Here is a 13,928-nt window from a genome sequence, read left to right on the forward strand (position 1 = left end):
GACATATTTTCTGAGTTTTCAAATAGCGAGAAAGCACTTTTAAATTATTTGTTATCTTTATGTTTTTTTTTCTAGTTGACAACTTGATTAAATGTTGCACATAGGGGAGAGGATGTGGTGTTACTTCCAGAACTGCAGACTTTGCAACTGGGGAACCAGGTTGAAGTTTCTGCTTCAGCTCGACATTCTGTGATTCTGGTCAAATCACTTAGTCTCCCCATGTCTACAACCAAAATGAATTTGTTCTTGTGTGATGTAACCAATGCTCATGTAAAGCACTCCAATACCTGACAAGTCTGCACTATATAACACTGCAAAAACACAAAATAATAAGTGTTTTGCACACTTCTGTCATTGGGCTATATTTGGGCTATATCTGGGTGATTTTGGGCTACATTTGGGCTCTTTTGTCTCCGGTGGCCATCTTGGGAGATTTATTTGTTATGAAGTTTCCTAATTTCCTCATGTACTGCAGTCTCCTCAGTCGGAAATGCTTTCAGTTTTTTACTTTGATTCCATCATGAAGGTATTCAGATATGTCACACATTTGCCATAAATTCTGAATGTTAGCACTCTAGTTGCTCATTAGATCACTGTAGTAAAACTACTGTTCACCATGGAAGTCTGCTCCTGGTATTAAAAGTGCATGTTTCAGTCTGCATGTCAGAATTTTTTAATGAAATAGAAGAGGATTTGAGAAGTCACTCAAAATGTGCCCTCATTTTCTTTCTTCAGCATTAATCATAATTTCTATGGCAAAATGAACCCCCTCATTGTGTTCCTTTTTAAATTAAATGTTTTAAGTGTTACCAGTTTATTCCAATCAAGATGGCTTCAGGTGTGCCATACTTTTGTCATAATGAAGACAGTAAGTGCTCTAGTTGTTTTTAAGAACATTCTTTGACATTCTGTCATTGGGCTATACTTGGGCTACATCTGGGTGATATTTGGGCTACATTTGGGCTCTTTTGTCTCTGGTGGCCATCTTGGGAGACTTATTTGTTATGAAGTTTCCTAATTTCCTCATTTACTGCAGTCTCCTCAGTAGGAAATACTTTCAGTTTTTTACTTTGATTCCATCAAGAAGGCATTCAAATGTGTCACACATTTGCCATAAAATCAGAATGTTAGCACTCTTTTTGCTCATTAGATCACTGTAGTAAAGCTACTGCTCACCAGGGAAAACTGCTGCTGGTATTGAAAGTGCATGTTTCAGTCTGCATGTCAGAATTTTTGAATGAAATAGAAGAGGATTTGAGAAGTCACTCAAAATGTGCCCTAATTTTTCTTTCTGCAGCACTAATCATACTTTTTATGGAAAAATGAACCCCCTCATTTTGTTCCTTTTTAAATTAAATGTTTTAAGAGTTACCACTTTAATCCAAGCAAGATGGCTTCAGGTGTGCCATACATTTATCATAAGTAGGACGGTTAGCGCTCTAGTAGTTCTTTGGAACACTCTGGAAAGCTGCAGTAGAACACAAAGGAATCAACTGACAGTCTCTGCCCTTGTTGGATGTACATGTTTTACTGAGAATGTCAGACTTCATTCTCACATGACTGAGAAAGATAATGTGAATTTACAGAAAATAAGCTCTCAGTTTAGCTTATAGATCACCTTCCAAACCTCTGTGGTAAAAGCATGAGAAAATATTTTTCTCTCAATCATGATATCCCAGCAGAAGGCTTTTTCACATGGTGAAATCACCTTAGAACATACCACAATTCCTAAAATGAGTATGGTACCATCAACAAATGATTTATAATGTAACTAAAGTCTTAAAACCTTCTATTAACTGCAATGCTTTTTAATGAGGTGCTATCATGTATATTGGTCCCAAGATGGCTGCCAACACTTCTTGGATGAAGTGCTGACAGCCAATCAGATCTCAGGATGAGATGTGTGGTTAGGCTCCGCCCACATATATATTGATTTAAATGCTATTTTCTCAGGAACTACTGAACAGATTTACACCAGACCTACAAAAGGCACTTCCTTGACCTGAGGACTACCTCTCTGCCAAATTTCAAGTAACTCCGTTCAGCCGTTCGGGCTGTAGCTGTGTCTAAAGGTCCTATGGAAAAATGCATGGGAAAAACGCGTTTTGGGACCCCCCTTTTTTCTCAGCCCCCTCTTGACGAATCCCCCCGAGACTTTCAGGGTAGGAGCGGAGCGTAGCGCCCCACCTATTTTGAAAATTTCGCGAGGATTCATCGACCGGCGCCAAAGTTATTCCAAATAGAATGTTGCGGATTTCCTATGGAAACAGGGTCCTAACTATAACTATCTACTGGCGACCGCCAGTAGATAATATATATATATGAATACGTATTCTACTAGCCTGCTTTTGAATATTGTATGGGGCCCAGAGGCGCAATTAGAGCCAAATTTCGGGGGGTGGGGGGGCTACTAAACATTTCGAGGGGGGCTAATTCTTCCAGCAATAGGCAGAGTGGAGGTGAAGTGGTGAAAAAACAACAAAGACTCGTTAACAGGTAAATGGTCTTTTAAAGACCTGTGAAGTACTCGGGTGCGGCTGCAATAAGCTCAAAAACTGATGGAGCCCGCATTGTTTTATAACCTGGGACCCGCAAAAACCTCTGATAAGGCTGGTCACTTACACATTGTACTAACTTCTGAAAGGTGAGAAAGGCTCTGAGCTCTTCAATTTATTCTTCTTCTCTGGTCGGTGAATCTTATAGTTGCATGAGAGGTAAAAGTAGGTTAGCACAGATTTCAAATCACATTAACTGTGAATCATTCTCCTGCCATTTGAACCTGTAGCCTGTTCTGAGGTGAATCATGTCTCGGCAACGATGCTTAACATCCTGTGATTCTGGGCAAATTACTTAGGGCCAGATGTATGACCATTTCATCTAGCGCCTTGCAATTTGCGACACATTGCGAGTCCGCAAATTGTGAGGTGCTAAATGAAATGTACAACAGTGTGTTTGACACTGTTTGCGATTCCAAATGGGGTCGCAAATTGCAAGGCTCATTAGTATTAAAGAGCCTCTCGTAATTTGCGAGCCCATTGGGAATACCAGCCCTCCCAGGGATGGTGGCCTGCTGGGCTCAGCAGAGCACCATGTCTGTGACTACTTTTCAATAAAGCAGTTTTTTTAATGCAGCCTGTTTTCCTTAAAGAAAAACGGAATGCATTAAAAAAATAAAATGAAACGTTTTCGTTTCATTTTTTAAGGGCAGGCAGTGGTCCGTGGGACCGCTGCCTGCACTTAAAAAAGAGAATTTGCATGTATTTGCAAAGGGTAAGGGATCCCGTGGGGACCCCTTCCAATTTGCGAATGCATTATCACCTACTTGAAGTAGGTGGTAACTGCGAGTGTTTTGCGACCGCAATTGAGGTCGCAAAACATTTGTACATGGTTTTGAGACTCGCTATTTGGAAGGGAACACCCCTTCCATAAAGTGAGTTGCAAAACCTAGTTAGCGAGTCGCAAAAAATGTGCGACTTGCTAAATAGGCTATGTCCATGGCCCAATAGGTTTTTGCATGCGCAAACGGGTTCGCAAACCCGTTTGCGCATGCAAAAATGGGTCATACATCTGGCCCCTAATCTCCCTGTGCCTAACAAAAATTTATGTTTCCAACTGTAACAAAACTGGTGCTCATGTAAAGCACTCTGATATCCGAAGTCTCGGGTCTAGTTTGCGCTACATAAAACTCTAAAAAAAAGAAATCATGGCTGGAAAACATTTCTATGATTTGTCCGCGGAGGTGCTTGCTTCTGGAGAGAAACTCCACTTCAACGCTTTCAAGGGCAAGATGGTGCTCATCGAGAACGTGGCGTTCCTCTGAGGCAGGACGGTATGGGATTACACCCAGGTGAACAAGCTCCAGCGAACCTTTGGGGATCTCGGGCTGGTGGTACTGGGCTTCCCGTGCAACCAGTTTGGGCATCAGAACACCAGTAACGAGGAGATCCTGAACAGCTTGAAGTACGTTTGTCCGGGTAAAGCAGTGAACGAGGCCTATAAAAAGAAGTTGGGGGACTGACCAAGTTAGGCACTAGGTAAGTGACATCATAATGTGTGCCATCACTGCACATGACGTCACGACGTAGCACTATAAAAGAAATAAAAAAGTGCTATTTAAATTATTTGCGTAAATACTGGTACAGACCACCCCATCTGAGTCATACAGAGTTTGCAATTATATACAGGGACAGAACAAAGGCAAAAGCATGCATCTCTTAAGTACCTGTGAGATAGCAAGCTGTGTGCCTTGTTTCCCTCTGTGGCATTTACATTTGTGTGAGGTTCCGGGCTGCCTCCTGTCAAGATATTCAAAGAAAAGGAGGCCTAATGGCCCCTTAACTTCGGCCTGGCTGGAAGGTAAAAATAAAAACACACCCCTCGCTGCTTGCACATTGCTGCTGGAAATGGAAAGCAGACTACGTGCAGGTGCTGCTGAACGCTTCCCGGTGTCTTACACCAGGACAAGTTCAGCATATGTCTGTTGGGCCCAACTTTTTGGCAGGGGGGACAGCGTCCTCCCTATGAAAATAGTGGGTGGACGCCTTGTACCTGCGTGTACCCGCGACTCGTGCCCTGGGGTAAAGGGTATGAACCCTGCTTTGTTTGAGAAGTCCGATGTGAACGGTGAAAAGGAACATCCATCTTCACCCTTTTGAAGGAGCAGCTCCCTTACCCAAGTGATGACTCAGTTTCCTTGATGAATGACCCCAAGTCCATCAACTGGTGTCTTCAGTCTGCAGGAATGACATCTCTTAGAATTTTGAGAAATTCCCTGTGGGCCCAGACGGGCAGGCGCTTTGAAACCATCGATATCCAAACAGACATTGAAGATCTGCTGAAATCATCGCAAATAACCAGCTTCTAAAGTACCACGTGTTGTGTAGATTGGAGTAGTGTACAGTTCATGTGAGTGCCTGGTGGATTGTTGTATGCAGTCCTAATTAATGAAAGGCTACCAAAACTAGCAGAATGAGCTTAGGTAGTAAGAAATTCACATGTGCTGATAGAAAAATGAGGCTCTCCCTAGCCTAGAGGTGCATATTTAGTCCTTGCTGTCACATCAACATGTGCGTATTCTTGAAACCCATGGTTTTCCATACGGCTACATCATTAACTTTTGTTAATCGATTGCTGATATTGGTGCTGAATTTGAAGTGGCCACAACAATGACTTCTCTGAAGAAGTCGATGCATTGGAGGGAACGAAGCAATGTAGATGTAGGCATGAAAGCAAGGAAATTGCTAGCTCTGTTATATGAATGGAGAAAATGCTTCTTTAGCTGAGCAGAATATGACCATGGCCACCACGCTACTTTGAACTACCAAAACCCTCTGTGAGGCTCCTTACGTCACTCAAGGTCAGCCAACGTTGGCAGTCTTCACCATAATCTGAAATTTGTTGTTGGACAAAGGTTTTCTATTTGTATTTAAGAGATTTATATATTTATTTTTTGGGTAGGTCTTTCTAAAATCATCTGACCATGCAGTAAAGTCTTCAACTCCTGAATGTTTATGTTCTTGTAGGGGAGTCTTTATAAAGTGGTCTGGGCATTTGGTGGTAGGTATGTCTGCCCCTTGGTAGATTCCTACAGCCATTAAGTGTATTGTTGCTTTTTTGCTCACTGGGTATGTGGCAAAGATGGCCAGGCTGAGGGCGCCCATGTTAATGCACCGACATAAACTGTTGATGAAATGACTATATTGGCACCTCTCTACAAGTTTGCTGTGACGATATCCGTTTAAGAGATTTTGTTTGTTGTGCTCGCTGCTTTTGGATGTTATTGTTCATGGATATTCTACTTATGACGGTGTTCTTTTAAAATATTTTATGGAAGAGCACTCGATGTGTTTTGTAAGAAATCCTATTAATGGCTACCAGACAATGACAGTGTAGGCAGAGCAAGAGCTGTAAATGGCATTGATGATTTTATGGCAATAAAATGATTTACATTAACAGTGTAACAACTCAGACACACAGTAAGGCTAAGACTACTGAATAAGGTTAAAGGGTTTTATTACAGACCCAGAAACAAGCTGATATATGAGTCTGAAAAGTATATTGTATAATATAAAAGGATCCAAATAAATCCGAATCTCCTAATGAAATTCAGTCCAAACAGCAAGAAACATATGAGAAACCCCATTGCTGTGATACAAAAGATGAGAAAAAGGATCTGAAGATTACATTTCAGAATTTGATTCTTCTGCCTATTTATTAGTATCTCTAAAATAATCTAACTAACCCTAGTCTGTGCTCAATTTGAGGAAACCCAAAATTAGTCTAAGGAAAGCAAGGTACAGGTGTCATTATAAGTGAGTCTTTCTTAAAAGTACTCCAAGTCTAAAGACTGTATAGCATGAAGCCACAAAATGAAAGGAATAGCAAAGAGGTCTGAACTTCATAAAATCCTATTGACACATAAGGTGATCAAGGTAACCAACACCATCCTCTCCAGTACATTTCCAGCTTCTACCGTAGCAATTGGCAACTTTCTGTGTTTCTCCCACACTCCAACTGGGAACATTCGATCAAACTTGAGCTTCTCCTTCTCTGCCATGAGAACCCGTCTCCAACTTCGTTAGTGCGCCTTCTTGTTGCCGTACCCTACCATCGCTACAATACACAATGCCTTTTTCACTAACCAATAATCCTTGGCCTGCACCTGCATTGGAGAGAAATATGCAAGGAAGCAATTCACATGTTAATAGTTAGACATTAAAATCCCAAGAGCTTAAGGACTTTGAGCATGCTAAATTGACAATGGGATATTATGTGCACACATGGTCACATATCAATACAGCAATATGATTGCACTTTATATGAGTAATCCTGGTTACATATGTCTTAACTTTTGACTAAGTGTTACAGCTTAAAACATTTGTGTAGCTATGGGTGGGAACTAGAATTTCATGTGAAATCTTAAGTAGTATTCACACGTTATATGTTTCTATTGTTCTTTCATGGAACATTTCATAAATAGATTTGAAACTCCATTCTTTATTAATATTATTAGATCACACTGAGTGTACAGAGTGCTGACTGCACATTATCATAATAAATCTGTGAAATATAAGGGTGGAGCCAAAAGTAAACTGCTCCAATGACCATTACGGTTGCAGAGGGAGGGGATGGCATTGATGGCTAGTAAAATCCGCAGTCCTCGTGGCACCCTATTGACTTCTGCATATTTTTCTAATGATTTCTGCTCCCACCATTTAGTCATCTCTGACTTCATTAGTTTCTCTAATCTCTTTAAAAGTGACTTGACTTCACTCTCCGGTTGATTAATTGATGTAGGTTGAGTGCTTCCATTGTTAGGAATTGTGGGTAAATTTTCAAATAAATCTGCAGCTGCTGCTTCCCGTTCTTTAATCGTTTCATCAGCCATGTCTTCGTCTAGTTATTGCTTGTAAGATACTGAATATGAATTGTATTGGAAAACATATATATATGAATACCCATTCTACTAGCCTGCCTTTGAATATTGTATGGGGCCCAGAGGTGCGATTAGAGCCAAATTTCTGGGGGCGCGGGGGGGGGGGGGGCTACTAAACATTTTGGGGGGGGCTAATTCTTCCAGCAATAGGCAGAGTGGAGGTAAAGCGGTGAAAAAACAACAAGGACTCGTTAACAGGTGAATGGTCTTTTAAAGATCTGTGAAGTACTCGGGTGCGGCTGCAATAAGCTCAAAACTGGAGGGGCCCGCGTTGTTTTATAACCTGGGACCCGCAAAAACCTCTGATAAGGCTGGTCACTTACACATTGTACTAACTTCTGAAAGGTGAGAAAGGCTCTGAGCTCTTCAATTTATTATTCTTCTCTGGTCGGTGAATCTTATAGTTGCATGAGAGGTAAAAGTAGGTTTGTACAGATTATTTCAAATCACATTAACTGTGAATCATTCTCCTGCCATTTGAACCTGTAGCCTGTTCTGAGGTGGATCATTTCTCGGCAACGACGCTTAACATCCTGTGATTCTGGGCAAATCACTTAGGGCCAGATGTACGACCATTTCATTTAGCGCCTTGCAATTTGTGACACATTGCGAGTCGCAAATTGTGAGGCGCTAAATTAAATGTACAACAATGTGTTTGACACTGTTTACGATTCCCAATGGGGTCGCAAATTGCAAGGCTCATTAATATTAATGAGCCTCTCGCAATTTGCGAGTCCATTGGGAATACCAGCCCTCCCAGGGATGGTGGCCTGCTGGGCTCAGCAGACCACCATGTCTGGGACTGCTTTTCAATAAAGCAGGTTTTTTTTTTAATGCAGCCCATTTTCCTTTAAGGAAAACGGGGTACATTAAAAAAAAAGAAACATTTTTGTTTCATTTTTTAAGGTCAGGCAGTGGTCCCTGGGATCACTGCCTGCACTTAAAAAAAGAATTTGCATGTGTTTGCAAAGGAGAAGGGGTCCCCCGGGGACCCCTTACAATTTGCGAATGCATTACCACCTACTTGAAGTAGGTGGTAATTGTGAGTGTTTTGCGACTGCAATTGCGGTTGTAAAACATTTGTACATGGTTTTGAGACTCGCTATTTTGAAGGGAACGCCCCTTCCATAAAGGGAGTTGCAAAATCTATTTAGCGAGTCGCAAAAAATGTGCGACTTGCTAAATAGGCTATGTACATGGCCCAATAGGTTTTTTGAATGCTCAAACGGGTTCGCAAACCCGTTTGCGCATGCAAAAATGGGTCGTACATCTGGCCCCTAATCTCCCCATGCCTAACAAAAACGAATGTGTACATCTGTAACAAAACTGGTGCTCATGTAAAGCGCTCTGATATTCAAAGTCTCGGGTCTAGTTTGCGCTACATAAAACTCTAAAAAACATAAATCATGGCTGTAAAACATTTCTACGATATGTCTGCGCAGGTGCTTGCTTCTGGAGAGAAACTCAGCTTCAACGCTTTCAAGGGCAAGATGGTACTCATCGAAAAAGTGGCGTTGCTCTGAGGCATTACGGTATAGGATTACACCCAGGTGCACAAGCTCCAGCGAACCTTTGGGGATCTCGGGCTGGTGGTACTGGGCTTCCTGTGCAACCAGTTTGGGCATCAGAACACCAGTAACAAGGAGATCCTGAACAGCTTGAAGTACGTTCGTCTGGGTAAAGCAGGGCACAAGGCCTATAAAAAGAAGTTTGGGGGACTGACCAAGTTAGACACTATGCAAGTGACATCATAATGCGTGCCATAACAGCACATAACGTCACGACGTAGCACTATAAAAGAAATAAAATAGTGCTATTTAAATTATTTGTGTAAATACTGGTACAGACCACCCCATCTGAGTCTTACGGAGTTTGCAATTATATACAGGGACAGAACAAAGGCAAAAGCATGCATCTCTTAAGTACCTGTGAAGAGATAGCAAGCTGTGTGCCTTGTTTCCCTCTGTGGCATTTACATTTGTGTGAGGTTCCAGGCCGCTTCCAGTCAAGATATTCAAAGAAAAGGAGGCCTAATGGCCCCTTACCTTAGTCCTGGCTGGAGGTAAAAAAAATAAAAAATCACCCCTCGCTGCCTGCACGTTGCTGCTGGAAATGGAAAGCAGACAACGTGCAGGCGCTGCTAAACGTGCCCCGGTGTCTTACACAAGGACAAGCTCAGCATATTTCTCTGGGGCCCAACGTCTTGCCAGGGGGGACGGCGTCCACCCTGTTAAAATAGTGGGTGGACGCCGTGTACCTGTGTGTAACCGCGACTCGTGCCCTGGGGTAAAGGGTATGAACCCTGCTTTGTTTGAGAAGTCCGATGTGAACGGTGAAAAGGAACATCCATCTTCACCCTTTTGAAGGATCAGCTCCCTTACCCAAGTGATGACTCGGTTTCCTTGATGAATGTCCCCAAGTCCATCACCTGGTGTGTCCAGTCCGCAGGAATGACATCTCTTGGAATTTTGAGAAGTTCCCTGTGGGCCCAGACGGGCAGGCGCTTTGAAACCATCGATATCCAAACTGACATTGAAGATCTGCTGAAATCATCGCAAATAACCAGCTTCTAAAGTACCACGTGTTGTGTAGATTGGAGTAGTGTACAGTTCATGTGAGTGCCTGGTGGATTGTTGTATGCAGTCCTAATTAATGGAAGGCTACCAAAACTAGCAGAATGAGCTTAGGTAGTAGGATATTCACATGTGCTGATAGAAAAATGAGGCTCTCCCTAGCCTAGAGGTGCATATTTAGTCCTTGCTGTCACATCAACATGTGGGTATTCGTGAAACCCATGGTTTTCCATACGGCTACGTCATTAACTTTTGTTAATTGATTGCTGATATTGGTGCTGAATTTGAAGTGGCCACAAGAATGACTTCTCTGAACAAGTCGATGCATTGGAGGGAACGAAGCAATGTAGATGTAGGCATGAAAGCAAGGAAATTGCTAGCTCTGTTATATGAATGGAGGAAATTCTAGCTGAGCAGAATATGACCGTGGCCACCATGCTACTTTGAACTACCAAAACCCTCTATGAGGCTCCTTGCGTCACTCAAGCCCGGCCAACATTGGCAGACTTCACCATAATCTGAAATGTTTTGTTGGACAAAGGTTTTCTATTTGCATTTAAGAGATTTATATATTTATTTTTTGGGTAGATCTTTCTAAAATCATCTGACCATGCAGTAAAGTCTTCTTGATTTTTAAACTCCTGAATGTTTATGTTCTTGTAGGGGAGTCTTTATAAAGTGGTCTGGGCATTTTGTGGTAGGTATGTCTGCCCCTTGGTAGATTCCTACAGCCATTAAGTGTATTGTTGCTTTTTTGCACACTGGGTATGTGGCAAAGATGGCCAGGCTGAGGGCGCCCATGTTAATGCACCGACATAAACTGTTGATGTGATGACTATATTGGCACCTCTCTACAAGTTTGCTGTGACGATATCCGTTTAAGAGATTTTGTTTGTTGTGCTCGCTGCTTTTGGATGTTATTGTTCATGGATATTCTACTTATGATGGTGTTCTTTTAAAATATTTTATGGAAGAGCACTCGATGTGTTTTGTAAGAAATCCTATTAATGGCTACCAGACAATGACAGTGTAGGCAGAGCAAGAGCTGTAAATGGCATTGATGATTTTATGGCAATAAAATGATTTACATTAACAGTGTAACAACTCAGACACACAGTAAGGCTAAGACTACTGAATAAGGTTAAAGGGTTTTATTACAGACCCAGAAACAAGCTGATATATGAGTCTGAAAAGTATATTGTATAATATAAAAGGATCCAAATAAATCCGAATCTCCTAATGAAATTCAGTCCAAACAGCAAGAAACATATGAGAAACCCCATTGCTGTGATACAAAAGATGAGAAAAAGGATCTGAAGATTACATTTCAGAATTTGATTCTTCTGCCTATTTATTAGTATCTCTAAAATAATCTAACTAACCCTAGTCTGTGCTCAATTTGAGGAAACCCAAAATTAGTCTAAGGAAAGCAAGGTACAGGTGTCATTATAAGTGAGTCTTTCTTAAAAGTACTCCAAGTCTAAAGACTGTATAGCATGAAGCCACAAAATGAAAGGAATAGCAAAGAGGTCTGAACTTCATAAAATCCTATTGACACATAAGGTGATCAAGGTAACCAACACCATCCTCTCCAGTACATTTCCAGCTTCTACCGTAGCAATTGGCAACTTTCTGTGTTTCTCCCACACTCCAACTGGGAACATTCGATCAAACTTGAGCTTCTCCTTCTCTGCCATGAGAACCCGTCTCCAACTTCGTTAGTGCGCCTTCTTGTTGCCGTACCCTACCATCGCTACAATACACAATGCCTTTTTCACTAACCAATAAAGCCTTGGCCTGCACCTGCATTGGAGAGAAATATGCAAGGAAGCAATTCACATGTTAATGGTTAGACATTAAAATCCCAAGAGCTTAAGGACTTTGAGCATGCTAAATTGACAATGGGATATATGTGCACACATGGCCACATATCAATACAGCAATATGATTGCACTTTATATGAGTAATCCTGGTTACATATGTCTTAACTTTTGACTAAGTGTTACAGCTTAAAACATTTGTGTAGCTATGGGTGGGAACTAGAATTTCATGTGAAATTTTAAATAGTATTCACACGTTATATGTTTCTATTGTTCTTTCATGGAACATTTCATAAATAGATTTGAAACTCCATTCTTTATTAATATTATTAGATCACACTGAGTGTACAGAGTGCTGACTGCACATTATCATAATAAATCTGTGAAATATAAGGGTGGAGCCAAAAGTAAACTGCTCCAAGGACCATTACGGTTGCAGAGGGAGGGGCTGGCATTAAACAGAGTTTGAATCAACCCCATTTAGACTTGGTTCTGAAACATAGAGATGGTTGGGGAGGAATCAGTCAAGACCTATAGGGGTGGAAAAGTGTCATCTTGGTTCTGAAAGGCAGACAAGATTGGGGAAGGAAAAATAAAATCTGGTGCCACCATCTGTACGAATTAAGCAAAGTACGTGGCCATGAGACACATAAGGAGGACCCGTTGCAGCATGTCTGCACTATACAACACTCCCATAACTATCCTGGGTGAGTTAGACTTGAGTGAGCTTGCAGCCCTCTCTCCCTCGTGTTCTGTTAATGGAGCCCTAGCTAGCAGAACTGGTAGTGCACCTCAAGTCTGCCTACCTGCCGCCACGTTCATATTTTAGTACCAGAGCCCTCACAGGCAACTCCCTCAATTCATCTCAATTCTTCAGTACAGAGTCCCCTTGCGGTTGCAGTACCGAAATCCTTACCAGGAGACCTACCATCTCACCCTTAAATCTGTCCTGAAGTAATTAACCGCTGCTGTTCCCAGGCCACCACCTCACAAGCTGCCCTGCGAATGCACTTGGGGCCTGGTGTGCAGCACCATTCCATTTCCATGGATGGCTTCTCTAAAGCAGTGCTGTCAACAAACATCAATCCTGACCTGCAGTCCTTTGCCCCTATTACAGAACCAAAACTCTTATAAGCAGCTCTGCCAATGTTCTCCTCTACAGCCTCTTCTGCTGCTCTCAGATTACAGCCCCCCCCACCAAGAAGCAGCTTTGCAAATGCATCTCCTGACCTGAAGCCATATCTTTCTCCCATTCTAGCACATGAGGTTCTGGCAATGCACGTCAAGTGTCCAGCATGCACGCCGCCTGCAATGCTGGACCCACAACCCTCGAAACCAGCTCTTCCCATGGACGTCAAATACGACCTGCAGCCCCATCCTCCTCTTGATCCAGAACCAGAGCCCTCTGAAGCAGACCTGCGATGGAAGCTCAACCTACTCTGGCAATGGAACCATTATCCCAGGAAGAAGGAATCTTGGAGTAAAATGTGTGGTGTCCTGCATTGCCATTCGCAAGGATTGACTATAACCCGGCTCATTGATTGAGGAGATAAGAAGTTGAACTTAATGTACAAAATAAGGACATTAGGTGCTTCCAAGCACGGGTACTACATTAGACTGAGGATTTCACTACTCGGGGTCAAAGGCAGTCGCGGCTCCTCAAGGCAGTGCTGCGGGTCGGTGGGGAGGGGCAGGGTGGGGGGTAGTATACGCCGGCATACGGCTGACCGGAGTGAAGTACATAAATAAATAAATAAAACGAATTACATTGCGCGCGCTGCAATGCCATTTGCGTTGCAGCACGCGCAATGTAATTTGTTTTATTTATTTATTTATGTCCTTAACTCCGGTGGGCCGTATGCCAGAGTTTACTACCCCCCACCCTGCCCCTCACCCGCCCCACCGCCCCGCAGCACTCCCTCGAGCAGCCGGGAATGGAGATCCAAGATATTTTTTATTTAATCAAAAACAGTGTGGTTCGGAATCTCAAAGCCATTTGCTCACTTTTTCAAACAGGTATGCAAATGACTTGATTTACGGCTGTTAGCTCACGTATGAGATTCTCAAAACATCGATTTAAGTTAGTAAAAATATTTACTC

At 42.3% G+C, this 13,928-nt stretch overlaps 2 pseudogenes; both read left to right on the forward strand.

Annotated features, from left to right (window-relative positions):
- Window positions 1–3,703: 3,703 nt before the first annotated feature.
- LOC146862018 (glutathione peroxidase 1-like) lies at window positions 3,704–4,864 on the forward strand (annotated as a pseudogene).
- Window positions 4,865–8,841: 3,977 nt separating this feature from the next.
- On the forward strand, window positions 8,842–10,008 carry LOC146862019 (glutathione peroxidase 1-like; annotated as a pseudogene).
- Window positions 10,009–13,928: the final 3,920 nt, after the last annotated feature.

This window comes from Triturus cristatus, chromosome 2_2, assembly GCF_964204655.1.
Source record: "Triturus cristatus chromosome 2_2, aTriCri1.1, whole genome shotgun sequence".
NCBI classification, from domain to species: Eukaryota; Metazoa; Chordata; class Amphibia; order Caudata; family Salamandridae; genus Triturus; species Triturus cristatus.